The 19,918-nt window shown below is 46.4% G+C and overlaps 5 non-coding genes and 2 pseudogenes across 5 annotated transcripts; all 7 read right to left on the bottom strand.

Annotated features, from left to right (window-relative positions):
- Positions 1–2,077: 2,077 nt before the first annotated feature.
- On the bottom strand, positions 2,078–2,263 carry LOC130313144 (U2 spliceosomal RNA). The gene has a single exon (XR_008861160.1). It is a non-coding gene; the product is annotated as a U2 spliceosomal RNA (small nuclear RNA).
- A 5,458-nt stretch (positions 2,264–7,721) lies between these two features.
- Positions 7,722–7,870, bottom strand: LOC130313187 (U2 spliceosomal RNA; annotated as a pseudogene).
- A 2,092-nt stretch (positions 7,871–9,962) lies between these two features.
- On the bottom strand, positions 9,963–10,153 carry LOC130313056 (U2 spliceosomal RNA). The gene has a single exon (XR_008861081.1). It is a non-coding gene; the product is annotated as a U2 spliceosomal RNA (small nuclear RNA).
- A 2,096-nt stretch (positions 10,154–12,249) lies between these two features.
- LOC130313176 (U2 spliceosomal RNA) lies at positions 12,250–12,440 on the bottom strand. The gene has a single exon (XR_008861181.1). It is a non-coding gene; the product is annotated as a U2 spliceosomal RNA (small nuclear RNA).
- Positions 12,441–13,133: 693 nt separating this feature from the next.
- LOC130313178 (U2 spliceosomal RNA) lies at positions 13,134–13,293 on the bottom strand (annotated as a pseudogene).
- Positions 13,294–15,385: 2,092 nt separating this feature from the next.
- On the bottom strand, positions 15,386–15,576 carry LOC130313055 (U2 spliceosomal RNA). The gene has a single exon (XR_008861080.1). It is a non-coding gene; the product is annotated as a U2 spliceosomal RNA (small nuclear RNA).
- A 2,097-nt stretch (positions 15,577–17,673) lies between these two features.
- LOC130313054 (U2 spliceosomal RNA) lies at positions 17,674–17,864 on the bottom strand. The gene has a single exon (XR_008861079.1). It is a non-coding gene; the product is annotated as a U2 spliceosomal RNA (small nuclear RNA).
- Positions 17,865–19,918: the final 2,054 nt, after the last annotated feature.

Genomic DNA, 19,918 nt, shown 5'->3' with positions numbered 1-19,918 from the left:
AAGGGGCGGGCCCAACAAGGTCCCCTTCATGGGCACTATCACTGCTTGCTGTCAGGGAGGCTGCCAGACAATTTTCCATGCACACTCTGGGCTGGGGGGCAGTCAACCACCAGTACACACAGCAGAACCTAAACCCATACCATTATTGCTAAGCAGCAAGACAGGGGCCCATTGCACTCCCACGGGGCCTTTTTAAATGCAATCCATAACCCGGATTTGCCAGGAACCCTTCTTACTCCTCCTACTTGCATGTGACACTGGGCTTAGGATCTGCATAGGAAACACACACACAAGCACACACCTACCTTTGTTGCCTGCAGATGCCTCCTTGGCTGTCCCCAAACGGTATCAAACCAACACCCACGGGAAGCTGTAAGCATAGAGGACATGCCTGCACCCCATTGGACTTACCTGTGTGGGTTAAATCCGGGTTATTTGACAACCTATGGCGGTGATGGTTCTGCTCAGGCAGAGCAGTGCTGATGCTCCTCATAAAGCTGTCGCTGCTGTGAAGGTTCTAGGTGACATCACAAATCCCTTTGGTTACATACACAACAAAGCTGGGTTGTTGTTGTTTACACTCTGCAAGGCCTGTGGAAGTGAGTGACATCATAGCACTGTAGTTCTGAGGGTTCAAGATGGATGCAACAATCTCCTGTTGCTTCTATGAAGGCCGTAATAGACGACATCACCAAACAGCTCCATAGTCACATACACAGCAAAGGAGAGATGTTGTTTACACCTAGTGATGTCAGTGGTATTGAGTGACATCACAGCACAGTGCTAAGGCTCCTGGGCCTGGACACAGCAGCGGCTGCAATATCTCAACGGAGAATACGTTTATATCTATGTGTGTGTGTGCGCATATATATATATATATATATATATATATATATATATATTTCTCCGCCGAAATCACTTTTAAACCCATTTCCACCTTTTTTTCCCTTCTCTTCCTCTTACTTTTTTTTCACGTTTTTTTACGTTTTTCTCCTTTTCGCCTCTTTTCTGGGCGTATTATTCTTCTTTTTCTTCTTTTTTTTCGTCTAATGCATACCCCATCAGTGCAGCAATGCTTATTCAATACCGCCAGCAGATGGAGACACTGGGGGATAATTTTCTAAGGATTTATACTGATTTTTCCTGTCTGAATTTGTCGCACAGAAAGTTGCAGGCCAAATATGTGTGACATTTCTGCGACTTTAGCTTCTAGAGCATTTTTACAACATTATACATAGGTGCTGAATACATAAAAAGCGACTGTTCAGCGACAGACAAGTCGCATCGGCTGAAAGTAGGCCAGAATGTCAGTCCATGTTGGAGCAGGTTTAGATACAGTCTAAAGCATAGATCTCAAAGTCTGTGCACAGAATTTAGCAAGGGCCTCGCACCTTCTGATGCATCAGGTAGGTGCACAATAGCATAGCCTAACCCTCTGTACTTTGGTCTATATTGATGCGGGACATAGACAGCCAGCTGATGACCAATCCATTAGTGCAATGGATGGCTGGAAGCATTTGTCTTTGCCTTTGCAATACCACAGAAGCAATGCATGGTCAATGTACAGCAATGACACACCTGTGTGAACAGCCAGGAGACCCCCCCCCCCCCCCCATGTTATGTTACATAGTTACATAGTTAGTACGGTCGAAAAAAGACATATGTCCATCACGTTCAACCAGGGAATTAAGGGGTAGGGGTGTGGCGCGATATTGGGGAAGGGATGAGATTTTATATTTCTTCATAAGCATTAATCTTATTTTGTCAATTAGGAACATTCAGCACCCACCCGCTATCAAGGCAGCTGCCTATCATGTCATGCCCTACCTGCACAGGTGTGCTGGCTACTCAAATGATCCAATTAAGGAGGCCATTTAGTCAGCAGCAGCAGAAGTCCTGTGCCTGGACGCTCCAACAGGGGCCAGACACAAGCAGAAGCAGAAGCAGCAGAAGCAGCAGCAGCACCACCTTTTGTTTTTTGGCTGCAGCAGCAGCAAGGCCCACAGGGCTGGCTAGCTGGCTAGCCAGCAAGCAGGTAGCAATGAAAGTAGGAATCTTTCTTTTTAACCCTGTAAGGGGGTGGTGCACTGTACCCGAAGATACTGCCATATCGGGTCAATGCATAGGGCGACGGAAGCAAGCTTCGAAATCGGCCCCCGTTCTCAAAAATCCATTTAATATATGGTCCCCAGATAGGGGACGTATCAGATATTAAACTGATAAGAACAGATAAGGTTTCAACAAAATTTTATTGAAAAAATAAGAAACCATACAGAATTTAAAATGCAAAATAATAAAAGGTTCACAAAAGTTTTAAAATACAAATAATAAAACCAGTAATAAAAGGAGAAAAAATAGAAATGGCAGGATAAAACATTATACAAATGTCATAAAAACTGATTATATTGTTATTTCGTTCCATAGAGGCAGACACCACATGGATGCTGCCTCGCTGGCCCCCAACTGTTTCTTGTCTCTTAGGTAATAGATGTACATCTCACTCAGGGCCAGCTTTATACAGTTTTTAACATCAATAAAATCATGTTTAAAAAGTAAGATGTTCCTAACTTTCCAGATGGCATTTTTAAAACAATTAATAATCATCCAGCAGATCATCTGCTGTTTAAAATTGGGGCAGTTAAAAAGACCGTAAAAGACACATTCGTGATTAAAATCTTTTAGGCCGCAGGCCCACTTCAAAAGTGGGCCTACCTTCCTCCAAAGCTCCCGTGCAAAAGGGCAGTTCCAAAATATGTGCAGCACCGTTTCGTCCACTCCGCAGCCATCTCTCGGGCACTTGGCTCTCGCCACCAGTCCTCGCCTGTGCTGGAACTCACGAGTAGGGAGGCACTGGTGGACGATTGCCCAGGCAAGATCCCTGTGTACATTCGCCAGAAACTTCCCGTACACGTTCCGCCATACCTTTTTGGATCTTGCCTGTGTGAAATTGGACACTGCCAGGGTAACCTCACTCCGCCTGAGGACCTTTGATACCTTTCTCTGGTCCCCCAGTATGTCAGGCTCCAAATCTTGGAGACCTAGGAGCCTGACTGTCTTTTCCAACACCACATAATGTTTTGGGGGACACAGAAGCACCGGAGCGTTCAGAGGGATGCGCAACCATCTTTTAAAAACCATGCCCGCAGCGTACCTTAAAAAGCAGCTAAAAATGCCATCGGATTTAATAATTTTAAAACAGAAACAGAAATACTTTATGTAAAAGAAAGTAAAAAGGTTAGGAACATCTTTCCCGCCATTATCTTTACTTTTGTACATAAAATCACGCTTTAATTTCTCCATTTTTGAACCCCATAAAAAAGTAAAAACAATTCTAGTTACTTTTTTAATGTATAAAATAGATGGAGGAAATACCATGGCAATGTATAGCATAATAGGGAGTAAAACCATCTTTATTATTAAAATCTTCCCCTCCATGGTAAGGTTTCTAAGATTCCACATTAAAATCTTCTTCTCCATCTTAGCTATAGCTGAATCCCAGTTAGGGCTCCCATCATTGACCTGGTTAAAAACAATACCTAAAACTTTAATTTGATCCTGTTGCATTGTGACTCCTGGGGTGATGGATGAATCCCAGGAGCCAATATAAAAACAGTCACATTTATCTGTGTTTAGCTTAAAACCAGAGACCTCGCAGAAATAGCTGGTGTTCCTCAATGCCCCCCTCATGGATGGAGAGTCCGGGCACAGTATGGTGACATCATCCATGTACCCCAACACCTTTAGATGGGTCCCTCCTCCACCAGGTATCTGTACGCCTCTTACTACCCGGTCTTTTCTGAGGAGGGCCATCAGTGGTTCGATTGCGCAAATAAAAAGGAGTGGGGACAGGGGGCAGCCCTGTTTGACACCTGATAAAAGAGGAACACCGCTGGTTAAAAAGCCATTAACAGAGACTTGACTAAAACAGGATCGGTATAAAAGCATGATTCGGCTTAAAATCGTTTCAGGCACTGCCATCTTTTTAAGAACTAAAAACAGGTATTCATGGGAGACCCTATCAAAGGCTTTTTCAAAGTCTAAGGATAAAATTGCTACAGTTTGATTTCTATCCTTAAAATACCATAAAACATCTCTTAAAATATTTAGGGATTCAGCTATAGACCTTCCAGGTACCCCACAAACCTGATTTGGGTGAATTAATTTATGAATAAAAGGTTTAAAACGGACAGCTAATAACTTGGCTAAAACTTTATAATCGACATTTAAAAGTGTGATGGGGCGCCAATTTTTTAGCATATCCTTTTCACCCTTTTTAAAAAGTAATGATACAATCCCCCTCCTCCAGGAAGGGGGAAGTTCATTAACAATAAAAGTTTCTTTATACAATAAAACCATATCATCCTTTAAAATATCCCAAAAAGCTAAATAAAATTCGATGGGTAAACCATCTTCCCCAGGGGCCTTCCCACTAGAAAAACTTTTAAAAACAAATAAAAGTTCATCTAAGTTAAGATCACGGGATAAAACCTCCTGGTCTAAAACATCTAGCTTAAAATCAAGGGAATTAAGAACATGTTCTAAAAAGGATGGATTAAGATCTTTCTTATTAAAAAGAAGCTGGTAGAAGTTAAAAACTGCATCTAACATGCCTTTTGGAGTGGATTCACCCTCAAGGTTTTGGATGATATCCCTCCTATTCATCACTTTTTTAAAAAAGAAACGGGAACATTTCTCGCCCTCCTCCAGGTGCTGCACATGTGAGTTAAAAATGATTTGTTTCCCTTTCTTTTCTATGGCATGTTTTATTTCAGTTTTAAGGTTTAAAATATCATTTTCTACATCCATACCAGCTTCTTTCAATTTAAAAAGTACATTTAAACGCATGTTAAGAACATAAAACCACTGTTTTTCCATTTTTGCCTTCTTCTTACCTGCTTTGATAAAAAAAAATCTGATTTTAGATTTGGTGCCCTCCCACCAGTGCAGCATAGGCTCGTGGGGTTTTCTTTGTGATTGCCAGCACTGGTAGGTCCGCACAAACTCCTCTTTTATCTCAGGGTCCTCTAGGAGTGTGGTGTTTAATCTCCAGAGGCCCCTTTTTGCTTTTTGCTCCCCCTCTAGCTCCAGGCCCACCAAGAGGAGCTTATGATCAGAGAAGATATTCTGCTCGAGCGTGCATTTCAGGGGTTTAAAAGCTCTAGAGGAAAAAATAAAATCGATTCTGGAGCTCACTCTTCCATTGGACCATGTGGCGCCCGGGTCCTCCGGCAAGAGATCCTTCCAGCAATCTTTCAAATTAAAATCATCAATAAAATTTTTAAGCAGGTAAGAAGTGCGGTCTTTACGATTAATATCCCCACCCTGCCGGTGTTCCCCATCACGTATGCAGTTAAAATCACCTCCCACTAGCAGGGGGGAAGACCCAACACAAAACAGTGGTAAAATTTCAAATAGTTCTGCCCGCTCCTGTTTATCAGGAGGGGCATACACATTTAAAACACGAATTAAAAGTCCATTAAAATATAGATGAATTAAAAGAGCTCTGCCAGGCACAATCTCAGTTACTGTATGAATAGAAAAGGACTGGCCTCGGCAGAGCAGCCCAACACCCACAGAACGACAGTCATTTGCACCGGACCATATGGATGGGCCCAGCTTCCAGTCTTCTTTTAAGTCTTTATAGTCCATTTTACTAGGGATTCCACATTCTTGTAGCAGGCAAAGGTCAAAGTCACATGTCTCTAGATAAGAAAATAAAGCAGCCCTGCGATCAGGGCTCTTTAAGGACCTCACATTGAGTGAGGCAATTTTTACAGGGATAGGCATAGTTTATGGAGAGTCCGTGCTTGGAGAATCAAAGTCAATAATAAGCTGCGTACCGTCATCCCCCGCCTGCGGGGTCATCAGCTCCTTGATGTTCTGAGGGTCGGAGCTTGAGATCGATGATGCCCCGACCCTGAGCTCGCTCTCGTCCGAACTACGGCACGCCGCTTTCCTTTGAATGTCTTCCTCTTCTTCTTCTCTTTGTCTTTTAAATGTCACACTGCTGTCCATATCCTCTGTGTTGCTCTCACTCGATGTAATCTCTGGCCCCCGGCTGATGGATCTGCGTCTTCTTTCATCATTTGACGACTGGAACTGCTGCACAGGGGCCTGTGAGGCCTCTTTTCCGGAACCTTTGCCGCTACCTTGGGAAGTTTTCATCGCTTGTTCCCCAGCAAGCGTTGCTGAGGACTGTTGCTCCAACTTCCCCATCGATCGACGATGGCCAGTTTTACCCACCGGGTCCACTGCTGGCGGGGCAGCAAACCCTGGTTTGGCGCCACTTGTCTTCTTGGCCCTGTCCTGTATAGGCGGAGTAACAGGACCGGGCTCAGACCTGGCCACCTGGCTCCCCTTCCGGCGGGCTTTCACCGGGGCCTCTTCGTCCGGAGCAGGGCGACCCTGGGCCAAGCCAGTACCTGGCTTATGCTGTAATTTTGGGTCCACCTTTGCCCCCACCGAGGCCCGTCGGCTGCCACCCGCCACAGGTGAGCCCCCTTCAGAAGTTTCGGCGGGCTCTTGAGCCAGGTAGGAAGTCGATCGACGTCTTTCAATTTCCCGGGCAGTAAACTCGATCACCCGCCCGGGCTTCGTGGAATCCCCATGGCCTCCCCCTAGCACTACCACCGGTGGGCCCCCCGATGGAGCACCAGAGGTCTTGGGCCTGGACCCATCAGTACCTGCCATCTGGGGTTTGGGCATCTTAAAAAAGGACGTCTTTTGTCCTGTCCCCTCTTTGGGTGGGCCCAGCCTTGACCCACCCATCGTAGTTTTTGCTTTATGGGGACAGGAATTAAAATCGTGATTTTCCTCTCCGCAGAGGTTGCACCTTATCGAATGGCTACATCTTGAGGCTATGTGACCTTCTTGGCCACACCTATTGCAGCGAATCACACGCTCCGCGCCGCAGGTCTCCTGGGTGTGGCCAAACCTCAAGCAATTTCGGCAATACATAGGCATTTGAGGATAGAACAGGAAGCCCCGAACTCTCCCGATGGCAAAATTTGGGGGCGGATGGCAAAGACCCCCAATACCACCGGGATCCTTACGGAGCTTGACCCAGAACTTCCTCTTGCCATTCCAGAACCGCACGGAGTTCAAGATTTTGTTTGCGAACCGCACCTCTTCGCAGTATCGCCGAAGAAAAGTGGCTATATCCTCCGTGGTCACATGAGGGCTGTGCATAGCCACCACCAACGGTATATGTTCCTCACCATAGAGGAACTGGAACGAAAGACCGTCGAGTCGATCGTCCCTCTGGTCCGCACCAGACAAGGTTGCATAGATGTTATCGCAACACGCCGTGGCCGTGAAGGTGACGGTATACAGGCCACGGCTTTCCTGGTCATTTAGACACAGGATGTCCTCCCTATTGAGGCGGAAGTAGTCAAGAAGAATCACCTCCGCAATGAAGCGGAGGTTCTTCAACTGACGATGGCTCTCCGACACCTCTATGCGGATGGTATTTCGCATCGACATTTCCCCAGAGGGGAAAGCCCAGGAGAACGGCATCTTCCACACCCAGGGACTAAGCCCCTTCCCCAATAGCAGCAAGGGCTCGGAATCCCGCTATAAAAGCGGAACCCTTACCCAAGGCAGAGGTCGGGGGTACCCTAGGTGCTTCCGAAGCTACAGGTAACGCTCAACGTACCGAAAATGCCTTCTGAGACACAAGGTCCCAGAGACAGGGGGATCGCAACCCGTTGTCTGTGGACTAAGCCCGCTCCCCAATAGCAGCAAGGGGGTGAAGTCGCTCCGTAAGGAGAGACAATCCCCCAAGGCCGAGAAGCGGGGTACCACAGACACCTTCCGACCAGACCAAATGCAGATACTACACTTGATCTTAGCCAAAAGGCCGAGAAGCGATAACCGTGAAAGGGGCGGGCCCAACAAGGTCCCCTTCATGGGCACTATCACTGCTTGCTGTCAGGGAGGCTGCCAGACAATTTTCCATGCACACTCTGGGCTGGGGGGCAGTCAACCACCAGTACACACAGCAGAACCTAAACCCATACCATTATTGCTAAGCAGCAAGACAGGGGCCCATTGCACTCCCACGGGGCCTTTTTAAATGCAATCCATAACCCGGATTTGCCAGGAACCCTTCTTACTCCTCCTACTTGCATGTGACACTGGGCTTAGGATCTGCATAGGAAACACACACACAAGCACACACCTACCTTTGTTGCCTGCAGATGCCTCCTTGGCTGTCCCCAAACGGTATCAAACCAACACCCACGGGAAGCTGTAAGCATAGAGGACATGCCTGCACCCCATTGGACTTACCTGTGTGGGTTAAATCCGGGTTATTTGACAACCTATGGCGGTGATGGTTCTGCTCAGGCAGAGCAGTGCTGATGCTCCTCATAAAGCTGTCGCTGCTGTGAAGGTTCTAGGTGACATCACAAATCCCTTTGGTTACATACACAACAAAGCTGGGTTGTTGTTGTTTACACTCTGCAAGGCCTGTGGAAGTGAGTGACATCATAGCACTGTAGTTCTGAGGGTTCAAGATGGATGCAACAATCTCCTGTTGCTTCTATGAAGGCCGTAATAGACGACATCACCAAACAGCTCCATAGTCACATACACAGCAAAGGAGAGATGTTGTTTACACCTAGTGATGTCAGTGGTATTGAGTGACATCACAGCACAGTGCTAAGGCTCCTGGGCCTGGACACAGCAGCGGCTGCAATATCTCAACGGAGAATACGTTTATATCTATGTGTGTGTGTGCGCATATATATATATATATATATATATATATATATATATATATATATTTCTCCGCCGAAATCACTTTTAAACCCATTTCCACCTTTTTTTCCCTTCTCTTCCTCTTACTTTTTTTCAAGTTTTTTTACGTTTTTCTCCTTTTCGCCTCTTTTCTGGGCGTATTATTCTTCTTTTTCTTCTTTTTTTTCGTCTAATGCATACCCCATCAGTGCAGCAATGCTTATTCAATACCGCCAGCAGATGGAGACACTGGGGGATAATTTTCTAAGGATTTATACTGATTTTTCCTGTCTGAATTTGTCGCACAGAAAGTTGCAGGCCAAATATGTGTGACATTTCTGCGACTTTAGCTTCTAGAGCATTTTTACAACATTATACATAGGTGCTGAATACATAAAAAGCGACTGTTCAGCGACAGACAAGTCGCATCGGCTGAAAGTAGGCCAGAATGTCAGTCCATGTTGGAGCAGGTTTAGATACAGTCTAAAGCATAGATCTCAAAGTCTGTGCACAGAATTTAGCAAGGGCCTCGCACCTTCTGATGCATCAGGTAGGTGCACAATAGCATAGCCTAACCCTCTGTACTTTGGTCTATATTGATGCGGGACATAGACAGCCAGCTGATGACCAATCCATTAGTGCAATGGATGGCTGGAAGCATTTGTCTTTGCCTTTGCAATACCACAGAAGCAATGCATGGTCAATGTACAGCAATGACACACCTGTGTGAACAGCCAGGAGACCCCCCCCCCCCCCCCCCATGTTATGTTACATAGTTACATAGTTAGTACGGTCGAAAAAAGACATATGTCCATCACGTTCAACCAGGGAATTAAGGGGTAGGGGTGTGGCGCGATATTGGGGAAGGGATGAGATTTTATATTTCTTCATAAGCATTAATCTTATTTTGTCAATTAGGAACATTCAGCACCCACCCGCTATCAAGGCAGCTGCCTATCATGTCATGCCCTACCTGCACAGGTGTGCTGGCTACTCAAATGATCCAATTAAGGAGGCCATTTAGTCAGCAGCAGCAGAAGTCCTGTGCCTGGACGCTCCAACAGGGGCCAGACACAAGCAGAAGCAGAAGCAGCAGAAGCAGCAGCAGCACCACCTTTTGTTTTTTGGCTGCAGCAGCAGCAAGGCCCACAGGGCTGGCTAGCTGGCTAGCCAGCAAGCAGGTAGCAATGAAAGTAGGAATCTTTCTTTTTAACCCTGTAAGGGGGTGGTGCACTGTACCCGAAGATACTGCCATATCGGGTCAATGCATAGGGCGACGGAAGCAAGCTTCGAAATCGGCCCCCGTTCTCAAAAATCCATTTAATATATGGTCCCCAGATAGGGGACGTATCAGATATTAAACTGATAAGAACAGATACTACACTTGATCTTAGCCAAAAGGCCGAGAAGCGATAACCGTGAAAGGGGCGGGCCCAACAAGGTCCCCTTCATGGGCACTATCACTGCTTGCTGTCAGGGAGGCTGCCAGACAATTTTCCATGCACACTCTGGGCTGGGGGGCAGTCAACCACCAGTACACACAGCAGAACCTAAACCCATACCATTATTGCTAAGCAGCAAGACAGGGGCCCATTGCACTCCCACGGGGCCTTTTTAAATGCAATCCATAACCCGGATTTGCCAGGAACCCTTCTTACTCCTCCTACTTGCATGTGACACTGGGCTTAGGATCTGCATAGGAAACACACACACAAGCACACACCTACCTTTGTTGCCTGCAGATGCCTCCTTGGCTGTCCCCAAACGGTATCAAACCAACACCCACGGGAAGCTGTAAGCATAGAGGACATGCCTGCACCCCATTGGACTTACCTGTGTGGGTTAAATCCGGGTTATTTGACAACCTATGGCGGTGATGGTTCTGCTCAGGCAGAGCAGTGCTGATGCTCCTCATAAAGCTGTCGCTGCTGTGAAGGTTCTAGGTGACATCACAAATCCCTTTGGTTACATACACAACAAAGCTGGGTTGTTGTTGTTTACACTCTGCAAGGCCTGTGGAAGTGAGTGACATCATAGCACTGTAGTTCTGAGGGTTCAAGATGGATGCAACAATCTCCTGTTGCTTCTATGAAGGCCGTAATAGACGACATCACCAAACAGCTCCATAGTCACATACACAGCAAAGGAGAGATGTTGTTTACACCTAGTGATGTCAGTGGTATTGAGTGACATCACAGCACAGTGCTAAGGCTCCTGGGCCTGGACACAGCAGCGGCTGCAATATCTCAACGGAGAATACGTTTATATCTATGTGTGTGTGTGCGCATATATATATATATATATATATATATATATATATATATATATATATTTCTCCGCCGAAATCACTTTTAAACCCATTTCCACCTTTTTTTCCCTTCTCTTCCTCTTACTTTTTTTTCACGTTTTTTTTACGTTTTTCTCCTTTTCGCCTCTTTTCTGGGCGTATTATTCTTCTTTTTCTTCTTTTTTTTCGTCTAATGCATACCCCATCAGTGCAGCAATGCTTATTCAATACCGCCAGCAGATGGAGACACTGGGGGATAATTTTCTAAGGATTTATACTGATTTTTCCTGTCTGAATTTGTCGCACAGAAAGTTGCAGGCCAAATATGTGTGACATTTCTGCGACTTTAGCTTCTAGAGCATTTTTACAACATTATACATAGGTGCTGAATACATAAAAAGCGACTGTTCAGCGACAGACAAGTCGCATCGGCTGAAAGTAGGCCAGAATGTCAGTCCATGTTGGAGCAGGTTTAGATACAGTCTAAAGCATAGATCTCAAAGTCTGTGCACAGAATTTAGCAAGGGCCTCGCACCTTCTGATGCATCAGGTAGGTGCACAATAGCATAGCCTAACCCTCTGTACTTTGGTCTATATTGATGCGGGACATAGACAGCCAGCTGATGACCAATCCATTAGTGCAATGGATGGCTGGAAGCATTTGTCTTTGCCTTTGCAATACCACAGAAGCAATGCATGGTCAATGTACAGCAATGACACACCTGTGTGAACAGCCAGGAGACCCCCCCCCCCCCCCCCCATGTTATGTTACATAGTTACATAGTTAGTACGGTCGAAAAAAGACATATGTCCATCACGTTCAACCAGGGAATTAAGGGGTAGGGGTGTGGCGCGATATTGGGGAAGGGATGAGATTTTATATTTCTTCATAAGCATTAATCTTATTTTGTCAATTAGGAACATTCAGCACCCACCCGCTATCAAGGCAGCTGCCTATCATGTCATGCCCTACCTGCACAGGTGTGCTGGCTACTCAAATGATCCAATTAAGGAGGCCATTTAGTCAGCAGCAGCAGAAGTCCTGTGCCTGGACGCTCCAACAGGGGCCAGACACAAGCAGAAGCAGAAGCAGCAGAAGCAGCAGCAGCACCACCTTTTGTTTTTTGGCTGCAGCAGCAGCAAGGCCCACAGGGCTGGCTAGCTGGCTAGCCAGCAAGCAGGTAGCAATGAAAGTAGGAATCTTTCTTTTTAACCCTGTAAGGGGGTGGTGCACTGTACCCGAAGATACTGCCATATCGGGTCAATGCATAGGGCGACGGAAGCAAGCTTCGAAATCGGCCCCCGTTCTCAAAAATCCATTTAATATATGGTCCCCAGATAGGGGACGTATCAGATATTAAACTGATAAGAACAGATTTTTTTTTTTTTTTTTTTTTTTTTATCTAAAGCCGAGGAACGTGCTTTCGATTCACCCAAAGTGCAAGAAAAAGTGCAAACGTGTTACACTAAAAAAACGTGCACAAAGGATGCGGTCTATCGCAAGCCCTTCTCCGATAGGAGAGAGGCCCCCCAACAAACCTTACCCTTCACCTCCGGACCAAAATGTACCTGCGAGGTTCCAGGTTCGATGTCCCTTTTCGCCGAAGCTACTAGGGGACCACAAATGCTCCCGGCATCCCCCTTGGCGTTGGCCAAGGTATCTGCCCGCAGAGCCGATTACGGTAGGTACCCTGCCAAAGCAGGAGTACCCGGGGTGTTTGCAGGGAGGTGCGGAACCTAATGGCCACACACACCTCCCCTAGACCGCCAGGAGGGACACCCAGAAGGGCTACCGCATCCTGACAAATCCTGTGAACACACAACACGCAAAAAGTGACACAGTGAGACAAAAAAGAAATAAATAAGTGAATGTGTGCAGATATACTGCCCGGACATCCGGCCGGATCTATAAAAATTTCTCTGATCCTAGCCAGAAGGCCGGGAATCAAGAGGTGAGTGCCACAAGGTGAAGAGATTATGGTGCCCGTGCTTCAACTCAGTGAGTCTATTCTCCCAGTGAGTTTCGGCACCTCGGGGTCACCACTCCCCGAGGCACAAAAGTACCTCGGCTCTAGACCCTCTCAGCCTCATGGCGAGACCCGGAGGGAACAGGTCACATCGGGGCAGCCGTCGAGCTGATTCCTCAGAACCAGCCCCGGAAAGCCCTGGTACACCTGCATCCTCCATGCAGCACCCATCCCCACCAGCATGAAAACTGATAAGAACAGATACTACACTTGATCTTAGCCAAAAGGCCGAGAAGCGATAACCGTGAAAGGGGCGGGCCCAACAAGGTCCCCTTCATGGGCACTATCACTGCTTGCTGTCAGGGAGGCTGCCAGACAATTTTCCATGCACACTCTGGGCTGGGGGGCAGTCAACCACCAGTACACACAGCAGAACCTAAACCCATACCATTATTGCTAAGCAGCAAGACAGGGGCCCATTGCACTCCCACGGGGCCTTTTTAAATGCAATCCATAACCCGGATTTGCCAGGAACCCTTCTTACTCCTCCTACTTGCATGTGACACTGGGCTTAGGATCTGCATAGGAAACACACACACAAGCACACACCTACCTTTGTTGCCTGCAGATGCCTCCTTGGCTGTCCCCAAACGGTATCAAACCAACACCCACGGGAAGCTGTAAGCATAGAGGACATGCCTGCACACCATTGGACTTACCTGTGTGGGTTAAATCCGGGTTATTTGACAACCTATGGCGGTGATGGTTCTGCTCAGGCAGAGCAGTGCTGATGCTCCTCATAAAGCTGTCGCTGCTGTGAAGGTTCTAGGTGACATCACAAATCCCTTTGGTTACATACACAACAAAGCTGGGTTGTTGTTGTTTACACTCTGCAAGGCCTGTGGAAGTGAGTGACATCATAGCACTGTAGTTCTGAGGGTTCAAGATGGATGCAACAATCTCCTGTTGCTTCTATGAAGGCCGTAATAGACGACATCACCAAACAGCTCCATAGTCACATACACAGCAAAGGAGAGATGTTGTTTACACCTAGTGATGTCAGTGGTATTGAGTGACATCACAGCACAGTGCTAAGGCTCCTGGGCCTGGACACAGCAGCGGCTGCAATATCTCAACGGAGAATACGTTTATATCTATGTGTGTGTGTGCGCATATATATATATATATATATATATATATATATATATATATATTTCTCCGCCGAAATCACTTTTAAACCCATTTCCACCTTTTTTTCCGTTCTCTTCCTCTTACTTTTTTTTCACGTTTTTTTACGTTTTTCTCCTTTTCGCCTCTTTTCTGGGCGTATTATTCTTCTTTTTCTTCTTTTTTTTCGTCTAATGCATACCCCATCAGTGCAGCAATGCTTATTCAATACCGCCAGCAGATGGAGACACTGGGGGATAATTTTCTAAGGATTTATACTGATTTTTCCTGTCTGAATTTGTCGCACAGAAAGTTGCAGGCCAAATATGTGTGACATTTCTGCGACTTTAGCTTCTAGAGCATTTTTACAACATTATACATAGGTGCTGAATACATAAAAAGCGACTGTTCAGCGACAGACAAGTCGCATCGGCTGAAAGTAGGCCAGAATGTCAGTCCATGTTGGAGCAGGTTTAGATACAGTCTAAAGCATAGATCTCAAAGTCTGTGCACAGAATTTAGCAAGGGCCTCGCACCTTCTGATGCATCAGGTAGGTGCACAATAGCATAGCCTAACCCTCTGTACTTTGGTCTATATTGATGCGGGACATAGACAGCCAGCTGATGACCAATCCATTAGTGCAATGGATGGCTGGAAGCATTTGTCTTTGCCTTTGCAATACCACAGAAGCAATGCATGGTCAATGTACAGCAATGACACACCTGTGTGAACAGCCAGGAGACCCCCCCCCCCCCCCCCCCATGTTATGTTACATAGTTACATAGTTAGTACGGTCGAAAAAAGACATATGTCCATCACGTTCAACCAGGGAATTAAGGGGTAGGGGTGTGGCGCGATATTGGGGAAGGGATGAGATTTTATATTTCTTCATAAGCATTAATCTTATTTTGTCAATTAGGAACATTCAGCACCCACCCGCTATCAAGGCAGCTGCCTATCATGTCATGCCCTACCTGCACAGGTGTGCTGGCTACTCAAATGATCCAATTAAGGAGGCCATTTAGTCAGCAGCAGCAGAAGTCCTGTGCCTGGACGCTCCAACAGGGGCCAGACACAAGCAGAAGCAGAAGCAGCAGAAGCAGCAGCAGCACCACCTTTTGTTTTTTGGCTGCAGCAGCAGCAAGGCCCACAGGGCTGGCTAGCTGGCTAGCCAGCAAGCAGGTAGCAATGAAAGTAGGAATCTTTCTTTTTAACCCTGTAAGGGGGTGGTGCACTGTACCCGAAGATACTGCCATATCGGGTCAATGCATAGGGCGACGGAAGCAAGCTTCGAAATCGGCCCCCGTTCTCAAAAATCCATTTAATATATGGTCCCCAGATAGGGGACGTATCAGATATTAAACTGATAAGAACAGATACTACACTTGATCTTAGCCAAAAGGCCGAGAAGCGATAACCGTGAAAGGGGCGGGCCCAACAAGGTCCCCTTCATGGGCACTATCACTGCTTGCTGTCAGGGAGGCTGCCAGACAATTTTCCATGCACACTCTGGGCTGGGGGGCAGTCAACCACCAGTACACACAGCAGAACCTAAACCCATACCATTATTGCTAAGCAGCAAGACAGGGGCCCATTGCACTCCCACGGGGCCTTTTTAAATGCAATCCATAACCCGGATTTGCCAGGAACCCTTCTTACTCCTCCTACTTGCATGTGACACTGGGCTTAGGATCTGCATAGGAAACACACACACAAGCACACACCTACCTTTGTTGCCTGCAGATGCCTCCTTGGCTGTCCCCAAACGGTATCAAACCAACACCCACGGGAAGCTGTAAGCATAGAGGACATGCCTGCACCCCATTGGACTTACCTGTGTGGGTTAAATCCGGGTTATTTGACAACCTATGGCGGTGATGGTTCTGCTCAGGCAGAGCAGTGCTGATGCTCCTCATAAAGCTGTCGCTGCTGTGAAGGTTCTAGGTGACATCACAAATCCCTTTGGTTACATACACAACAAAGCTGGGTTGTTGTTGTTTACACTCTGCAAGGCCTGTGGAAGTGAGTGACATCATAGCACTGTAGTTCTGAGGGTTCAAGATGGATGCAACAATCTCCTGTTGCTTCTATGAAGGCCGTAATAGACGACATCACCAAACAGCTCCATAGTCACATACACAGCAAAGGAGAGATGTTGTTTACACCTAGTGATGTCAGTGGTATTGAGTGACATCACAGCACAGTGCTAAGGCTCCTGGGCCTGGACACAGCAGCGGCTGCAATATCTCAACGGAGAATACGTTTATATCTATGTGTGTGTGTGCGCATATATATATATATATATATATATATATATATATATATATATATATATTTCTCCGCCGAAATCACTTTTAAACCCATTTCCACCTTTTTTTCCCTTCTCTTCCTCTTACTTTTTTTTCACGTTTTTTTACGTTTTTCTCCTTTTCGCCTCTTTTCTGGGCGTATTATTCTTCTTTTTCTTCTTTTTTTTCGTCTAATGCATACCCCATCAGTGCAGCAATGCTTATTCAATACCGCCAGCAGATGGAGACACTGGGGGATAATTTTCTAAGGATTTATACTGATTTTTCCTGTCTGAATTTGTCGCACAGAAAGTTGCAGGCCAAATATGTGTGACATTTCTGCGACTTTAGCTTCTAGAGCATTTTTACAACATTATACATAGGTGCTGAATACATAAAAAGCGACTGTTCAGCGACAGACAAGTCGCATCGGCTGAAAGTAGGCCAGAATGTCAGTCCATGTTGGAGCAGGTTTAGATACAGTCTAAAGCATAGATCTCAAAGTCTGTGCACAGAATTTAGCAAGGGCCTCGCACCTTCTGATGCATCAGGTAGGTGCACAATAGCATAGCCTAACCCTCTGTACTTTGGTCTATATTGATGCGGGACATAGACAGCCAGCTGATGACCAATCCATTAGTGCAATGGATGGCTGGAAGCATTTGTCTTTGCCTTTGCAATACCACAGAAGCAATGCATGGTCAATGTACAGCAATGACACACCTGTGTGAACAGCCAGGAGACACCCCCCCCCCCCCCCCATGTTATGTTACATAGTTACATAGTTAGTACGGTCGAAAAAAGACATATGTCCATCACGTTCAACCAGGGAATTAAGGGGTAGGGGTGTGGCGCGATATTGGGGAAGGGATGAGATTTTATATTTCTTCATAAGCATTAATCTTATTTTGTCAATTAGGAACATTCAGCACCCACCCGCTATCAAGGCAGCTGCCTATCATGTCATGCCCTACCTGCACAGGTGTGCTGGCTACTCAAATGATCCAATTAAGGAGGCCATTTAGTCAGCAGCAGCAGAAGTCCTGTGCCTGGACGCTCCAACAGGGGCCAGACACAAGCAGAAGCAGAAGCAGCAGAAGCAGCAGCAGCACCACCTTTTGTTTTTTGGCTGCAGCAGCAGCAAGGCCCACAGGGCTGGCTAGCTGGCTAGCCAGCAAGCAGGTAGCAATGAAAGTAGGAATCTTTCTTTTTAACCCTGTAAGGGGGTGGTGCACTGTACCCGAAGATACTGCCATATCGGGTCAATGCATAGGGCGACGGAAGCAAGCTTCGAAATCGGCCCCCGTTCTCAAAAATCCATTTAATATATGGTCCCCAGATAGGGGACGTATCAGATATTAAACTGATAAGAACAGATACTACACTTGATCTTAGCCAAAAGGCCGAGAAGCGATAACCGTGAAAGGGGCGGGCCCAACAAGGTCCCCTTCATGGGCACTATCACTGCTTGCTGTCAGGGAGGCTGCCAGACAATTTTCCATGCACACTCTGGGCTGGGGGGCAGTCAACCACCAGTACACACAGCAGAACCTAAACCCATACCATTATTGCTAAGCAGCAAGACAGGGGCCCATTGCACTCCCACGGGGCCTTTTTAAATGCAATCCATAACCCGGATTTGCCAGGAACCCTTCTTACTCCTCCTACTTGCATGTGACACTGGGCTTAGGATCTGCATAGGAAACACACACACAAGCACACACCTACCTTTGTTGCCTGCAGATGCCTCCTTGGCTGTCCCCAAACGGTATCAAACCAACACCCACGGGAAGCTGTAAGCATAGAGGACATGCCTGCACCCCATTGGACTTACCTGTGTGGGTTAAATCCGGGTTATTTGACAACCTATGGCGGTGATGGTTCTGCTCAGGCAGAGCAGTGCTGATGCTCCTCATAAAGCTGTCGCTGCTGTGAAGGTTCTAGGTGACATCACAAATCCCTTTGGTTACATACACAACAAAGCTGGGTTGTTGTTGTTTACACTCTGCAAGGCCTGTGGAAGTGAGTGACATCATAGCACTGTAGTTCTGAGGGTTCAAGATGGATGCAACAATCTCCTGTTGCTTCTATGAAGGCCGTAATAGACGACATCACCAAACAGCTCCATAGTCACATACACAGCAAAGGAGAGATGTTGTTTACACCTAGTGATGTCAGTGGTATTGAGTGACATCACAGCACAGTGCTAAGGCTCCTGGGCCTGGACACAGCAGCGGCTGCAATATCTCAACGGAGAATACGTTTATATCTATGTGTGTGTGTGCGCATATATATATATATATATATATATATATATATATATTTCTCCGCCGAAATCACTTTTAAACCCATTTCCACCTTTTTTTCCCTTCTCTTCCTCTTACTTTTTTTTCACGTTTTTTTACGTTTTTCTCCTTTTCGCCTCTTTTCTGGGCGTATTATTCTTCTTTTTCTTCTTTTTTTTCGTCTAATGCATACCCCATCAGTGCAGCAATGCTTATTCAATACCGCCAGCAGATGGAGACACTGGGGGATAATTTTCTAAGGATTTATACTGATTTTTCCTGTCTGAATTTGTCGCACAGAAAGTTGCAGGCCAAATATGTGTGACATTTCTGCGACTTTAGCTTCTAGAGCATTTTTACAACATTATACATAGGTGCTGAATACATAAAAAGCGACTGTTCAGCGACAGACAAGTCGCATCGGCTGAAAGTAGGCCAGAATGTCAGTCCATGTTGGAGCAGGTTTAGATACAGTCTAAAGCATAGATCTCAAAGTCTGTGCACAGAATTTAGCAAGGGCCTCGCACCTTCTGATGCATCAGGTAGGTGCACAATAGCATAGCCTAACCCTCTGTACTTTGGTCTATATTGATGCGGGACATAGACAGCCAGCTGATGACCAATCCATTAGTGCAATGGATGGCTGGAAGCATTTGTCTTTGCCTTTGCAATACCACAGAAGCAATGCATGGTCAATGTACAGCAATGACACACCTGTGTGAACAGCCAGGAGACCCCCCCCCCCCCATGTTATGTTACATAGTTACATAGTTAGTACGGTCGAAAAAAGACATATGTCCATCACGTTCAACCAGGGAATTAAGGGGTAGGGGTGTGGCGCGATATTGGGGAAGGGATGAGATTTTATATTTCTTCATAAGCATTAATCTTATTTTGTCAATTAGGAACATTCAGCACCCACCCGCTATCAAGGCAGCTGCCTATCATGTCATGCCCTACCTGCACAGGTGTGCTGGCTACTCAAATGATCCAATTAAGGAGGCCATTTAGTCAGCAGCAGCAGAAGTCCTGTGCCTGGACGCTCCAACAGGGGCCAGACACAAGCAGAAGCAGAAGCAGCAGAAGCAGCAGCAGCACCACCTTTTGTTTTTTGGCTGCAGCAGCAGCAAGGCCCACAGGGCTGGCTAGCTGGCTAGCCAGCAAGCAGGTAGCAATGAAAGTAG

Source organism: Hyla sarda, unplaced genomic scaffold (assembly GCF_029499605.1).
Source record: "Hyla sarda isolate aHylSar1 unplaced genomic scaffold, aHylSar1.hap1 scaffold_175, whole genome shotgun sequence".
In the NCBI taxonomy this organism is placed as follows: Eukaryota; Metazoa; Chordata; class Amphibia; order Anura; family Hylidae; genus Hyla; species Hyla sarda.
Note: the sequence above shows the minus strand (reverse complement) of the source record. Positions and strands in the feature narration are given on the sequence as shown.